Raw genomic sequence first — 5,871 nt, forward strand, 5'->3', positions numbered from 1 at the left:
CTGATCACAGCTTGTAATTTTCCTTTATTGCTCTTGGCACAATTTGTATTTATTCATTCCTATTTAACTATTTGCTTAATATTCTTCTCCCTGTATCTATAGTCACTATCCCCATGAGAGAATAACCATATCTCTTTTCTACCACTATGCACTTAGTACCTATAAGAATGACTAACACTCAAAAAATATTTATTGAGAAGAGATCGACTAAGAAGTTCTGGATCTATTTCTGTCCCAACAAGAGTTCTCCCTAAACTCTCTTGGCCATGGTGGATCACACTTTTAACCTCTCCCCAGTTAACCTGTCTTTCCTGCCTTTTCTCTCCTTATATGCATTGTTTCCTGGTGATCTCTATCAGATTTCTCACACTTTTATTAACTGTTTAACCTGGCTACAGCTTGTCACCTGGCTAAAAAGCTTTTTCTTCGCAAATTAGCATATGTACAGGAGGATTTACATAGAATATGGGGACTGCCCACAACAGAGGGAATACTGAATGACCTATACTGCCACTGTACCTGTTACAGGTGTTTAGCTTTAAGAAACAAAAATTAACTTTGGTTAACTTAAGCTGGAAAGAAATGTATTAGAAGGACATGTGATAACTCATAGAATCAAAAGAAAAAGTGTAAAATCAGACTTCAAGGAGGAGACAGGGCAACTTTGAGAATCTGGGTAGCAAGAAATAAATAGATTCTCTTCAAGTTGCCTCAAAGTGAATCTGTTCAGTCCTTGTGAACACTTCACTCCAGATTTCAATTTCAGAAAGAGCATCTGACTGGCCTAGAGTGGATCACGTGACCAACCCTGGCCCAGTGATGGGGCACCTTGGTTGACAGGCCCACTGAGAACCCATTCATGGGGGATGCTTCAGTCACTCAAAGGAAAGGAAATAAACAATGTCCAAATGTCCCTTAGAGCCTCTAAGAACCAAGTATAGATTCTGTTGGGTCCTAAAGCGTGCCATGTACTCTTTAGAAAATAGGCGTTTAATAGATTATTCTTCCAAAAGAGTCGACACAGTGATAGGCTTGAACCCTTCTTCCAAAAGAGTCGACACAGTGATAGGCTTCTGGAAGTTTTACTTATTATTGGTCAAAATGTATATTTTGATGTCAGAAGAATGTCAGAAGGAAAATAAAGGAAAATGAGAATTAAAATGGCCATTATCCAAATATCCAAAGCCAGTTCCAGGCAAACTCTGAAGCAAGTCACTCTTTATTCATCATATCTTTACTAAGGGACTATGCTCTGCTTCTTTTCCTCTTTGTTCTTAATAGCTATTTCTTTCTAAAATTATTTCCCTTTCTGCCTCAACCTCAATACACATACACAGACACACACACACACACACACACACACACACACACACACATACACACACCTCTAGTCACTGTCTATTCCTGCTTAAACTAGTAAAAGAGCTTCAGTCTAGAAATTTAAGTCTCTTCTGTTTCATCTGTAACAGCTTAACTCATGTGGATCAATAGATATAAATGTAAAGGTGCTTAGTAGGTTGTTACATGCATAGAAAATAAGATAACATGTCTATTGGTAATAAAGTATTATTTGTGAACAGGTGCCCCCTTTTAGAGCACTTCTCTCCCCAGTCTCCCTTCCTCAAGTCCAGGAGCCCTACGACTTACTGGTTTGGGTGCGGAGGGTTTTGATGATGGAACAAAGAACCTGATAACCCCAAATTCCAAGAAGAAGTTACAGACTAAAAATAATTTAATATATTAAACTTTTCTCAGCCGTCGGAGACTATCCTTTTAACAGATTTCCTTGCCATTGTTGAATCTTTGAAAGGGTCCAAAAATAGCACCCCTCTTCTCTCCCTGACTTCTGAACCAAGCCTGAAGTAAGATAAATAAGTCAACCAAAATACCAGCTTTGTTCATAAAGTCTGGTTTGGAGGACGAGGCCTATTGTGAGAATCAAAAAGGCTTCCTATGCCTGAAGTCTTTGAGCTCAGAACCTCATCTGAGAGAAAGCTGAGCTGTGCAGTGGGCCAACTCATGCACTAAAGCCACTGCCCAGGGAAGGAAGGGCAGAGTCACCAATCCCCATTTTCAGGACTTTTAGTAGGTTAGTTCCCACCAATCCAAAATCACGTCTCTCATACCCTTGGCATCTTTATTTTCACTAATGATTAACTAAATTTAGTGTTTCCTTCAATTAAGAATATAAGCAATAAACCATGTAGTATAAGAAGTATCTTACTTAGTCAGCCAATCAGTATCACAAGTATTTTTATGACACTTTACAGTTGCAAATATCATGAAGTATTATATGAACTCATCACTACTTTCAAATTACAGTAGCTATTAGACCTACTGCAGATGTAAATATATTACAAATATGTAAACAATTTTAATAACTGTATTTTGATATAACTGGTTTTCTTTATGATCTTACTTATTTTATTTTATGTGTTGAAAAATATTTTTCTGAGCTTTACCAGACTAACATATGATTACATGGCTCGATAAAAGGTAAGAGTCCCTTTTCTTAAGGGAAGTCAGTATAAGCTTTTAAGTCAAATGACATGATCATATTATTCTTTCACAAGGAAAATTTGGGAAACTTTTCTAGAATGATCTAAGATTGGGAGAAATTAACGTGTCAAAGTCCTTTACAAACTGGCTTTTGTGCCCCTGCCCTGCATCTCACCCTGCCTCTCTCCCACATCGTAACCTTCTCACTATATCCCATACCATTTCATGCTCTTTACTTCTCTAGGATTCTGAACATGTTGTTCCCTCTGCTCTGAATGGCTGCCAGCCTCTTTTCTACATCATGAGTACCTACACATTCTTCATACCCAGTTTACATCTTCCTCTCTGTAGAGCTGTCATCAGCCGTATTCCCAACATGTAGCACCTTGGACGTAATCTAGCACAACACATACCACATGGCATCCTTAGCAATCACATCCGTCCCCCAGACTAAGCCGTAACATCTGTTGTCCTAGCATCTTCAGGAATGCAGTCTGCCAGCCCTTCTTAATCTGTCTCCTCTTATACCGGTTTTGTTCCTTTCTCGATTAGCCCTATCTTTCTTCACGTCGAAAAAATCCTATCTTTCTTCACGTCGGTTTCCACTGCGTGCGGAAGTGTCTCATGGCTCCCCTCTTCCCTTTGGCCACCACGCAGGTCCTCCTGGGTCTTCCTCATCCTCACTCCAAAGCCTCTACAAGTTTGTAGTTGTCTCCCAGTTGATTCCAGGCCTCTGTCGGTAACTGTTCTATACAACTTGATGAGCCTGAGAGATTTTGTCTACACATGCCACACCACAATTCTGCTCTTCTTCGGCTGCACCATATTAGCAAGAGGATTGAAACAGAAGCCTTTTCACGGCTTACTGCCTTCAGACTTTACCTGTGAAATAAGGGGGCAGGTGCTCTCTGTCCTGACATCCTCCAAAACTTACTGAAAGTATCTCTCCTTTCTTATCCTCCACCCCATTCCTACGTGGTTCCATGTAGGAGTCCCGGTTCAGGCACTCATCAGCATCAAAGCCGCAGACATGTTCCCTCTGAATCTTGGTTTCCCACCAGTCTCTTAGATTTTAATACCGTAAGACAGGGAACTGCTCCTCCTGAGCATCCTTCTCCAGACTGCAGTTAGAACAGAAACTCAATGCTTAAGGACTCCTCCCCTCTCTCAGAATTCTGACTCTTCTGATAGGAATCCTGGTTTTTGGTATAATCTCTTTTTCTTAATCAATTCAGAAACTCAACTTTTACATTTTTCAGGGCCGAAGCAATGAATGCTGCTATAGGCAGAAGCTAAGGGGCAACAAGAAAATTGCAGGGAAAAAAAAAGCATTTGCAATTTTATCTTGACTCACTAGTCTGTGTGTTACATGAAGACTTGGAAATGGACAATGAAGACATTTGGACCTTGTATTCTACACTCAAATAATCAGTTTAGAAAACAAGGTCCAAGTGTCTAGTCTAGGGAACTAAATCTAGTGTCACTGAAGGTCAGAGCTAGAAAGACCTGTAGAATTCATCTTCGTCTAATTCCCTCACTACAAAGATGAGGCAGTGAAGCTTTGGAACGGGAGAAATGGGGGAATTAAATGACTCACCCAAGGACATGGAAACCGACTCTCTCTTTTTACTTTTGGCTCCCATGTATTCAGTGTCTGCTCTATGCCACGGCTACTTCATAATCATTGTCTCATTTACTGCCCCAGCACCCCCTGAAAACAGATATGATTAGGCTCACTTTGCAAAAGAGTAACTAAGGATGACAGAAGTGAATTTACTTCCCAATGTCAGAGAGCTACTAAAAGAGGGCAGGTTTTCAATTCCACGATGTTTAATGCCAGAGCCCAGGCTTCTAACCTGGACCTACTGTGTGTCAGACACCTTGCTGAGGGCTGAGAATACAAGGAAAATAAGATACAATACTGAGTTGCTGGATCTGCTAACACTACGAGTTACTGTTAGTCTGCTGCTGTAGCCTGCAGTGACGTTTCTATCAGATTAGGAATAAGGATTTCTCCTTTGAAATCTACTCAATAGCAGCAACTCACTCACAGGCAATGTCGCTTAGGGCAAACTTCAACTCTGCTATCTACTTATCAGTTGAGAATCCTGGGGTGGCCTCTGTTCCCTATCTGAAAAAGTATAAAATGCCTATTCTGGTTAGCTCACAAGACTATTGTGAATTTCAAAGATCATAGACATGAAAGCCCTCAGCAAAAGGTCAAAAATTATTGTAAAAATCCATCTGAGTCACATTGCATATTCTCCCAAAGGTTTTCAAACCTTTTTATAAATACTTATAATTGGTTTATGAAAATTTAAGAAAGTAAGGCACAATAGAAATCCACAGTGGGAGGGGAAGAAGAGGAGGAGAAAGAAACCACAGATGAATACAATACCACCGGTCATGTTCTGGCCTTAAGTCGATCAGTGGTCCCATGAGTGCTTCGTTTATTCTTTTCTGTGTGTTAAATATTGAATGGTAAGTGTTTGCATTTGTTGACAAAGAAAGTAAGGCATTACTGCGGGGGCGGGAGGAAGCTGTAAAGCAAGAGGTTGGAAATATGTAAAATTTCTTCAGGGGAATGTTTTGTGTTTAGAGTTCTTTTATGGAAGGAACTCAAGGCTATACAAGATTTTATGAGTGGGGGGAATAAAAGTAACGTTTCTAACCTACTGATTTCTTTAAACTCAGATCTCAGGTTTTAGACTTAAAACAGTTTCATGCCCACTTTCCCCCTTCAAATAGTAGGAGATCATTTTCTCTTCCAAGAAAGAATTCTCATCTACTCTAGAGAGATAACGCATTTGTCATAACTATAAAGGTATTTGGAAGAACAACTGGGCTTTACACAGACCATCTGGAGAAGACAAATGTTTCATGTAAGCATGTGGGAAATTTCACTGACAACATATGTAGCTAAATAAATTGTCTTCAGCATTGCCAAAAGGAGAAAATTCCATTACACACGTGGAAGGTATTTCGACAATCACCTCAAAATAAACACACATCAATCTCTTAATTTAACTCAAACATATGTAAGGTGTAGCTATGTTTCTTTTCAATGTAGTGACAACCTAATATACAGCCTCTGCAGAGAGATGCATTGGGTTCAACTCCACAGGGACAACCTTAAAATCACTGCATTCATCTGCTCATGTTTAAAGGAATACATCTGCCTGCACCCTCCCTTGCTTTGCACACCTTCCACTTCTGTGAATGCAAGACATGATATTATGGAAGAGTATTAGACAGGAAGTCAAAAGTCTAGTCCTATATCAGTCACTAATTTACAGAGTGACCTCAAACAAGTCTTGTCATCACTCTGATTTAGTTTTATCTCCTCTACAATTAAGAAATAATTCTTTCCCT

General features: G+C 39.7%; 1 protein-coding gene across 1 annotated transcript in view; it reads right to left on the bottom strand.

The window, feature by feature from the left end:
- Positions 1-1,334: 1,334 nt before the first annotated feature.
- Positions 1,335-5,871, bottom strand: part of GPAT3 (glycerol-3-phosphate acyltransferase 3) — a 77,927-nt gene continuing 73,390 nt past the window's right edge. Inside the window, exon 13 of the transcript XR_003045030.1 lies at positions 1,335-1,385. The gene's annotated coding sequence lies outside the window, so the exon portion shown is untranslated. The remainder of the gene's footprint in view (positions 1,386-5,871) is intronic.

This window comes from Pteropus alecto, unplaced genomic scaffold (genome assembly GCF_000325575.1).
Source record: "Pteropus alecto unplaced genomic scaffold, ASM32557v1 scaffold161, whole genome shotgun sequence".
Taxonomy (NCBI): Eukaryota; Metazoa; Chordata; class Mammalia; order Chiroptera; family Pteropodidae; genus Pteropus; species Pteropus alecto.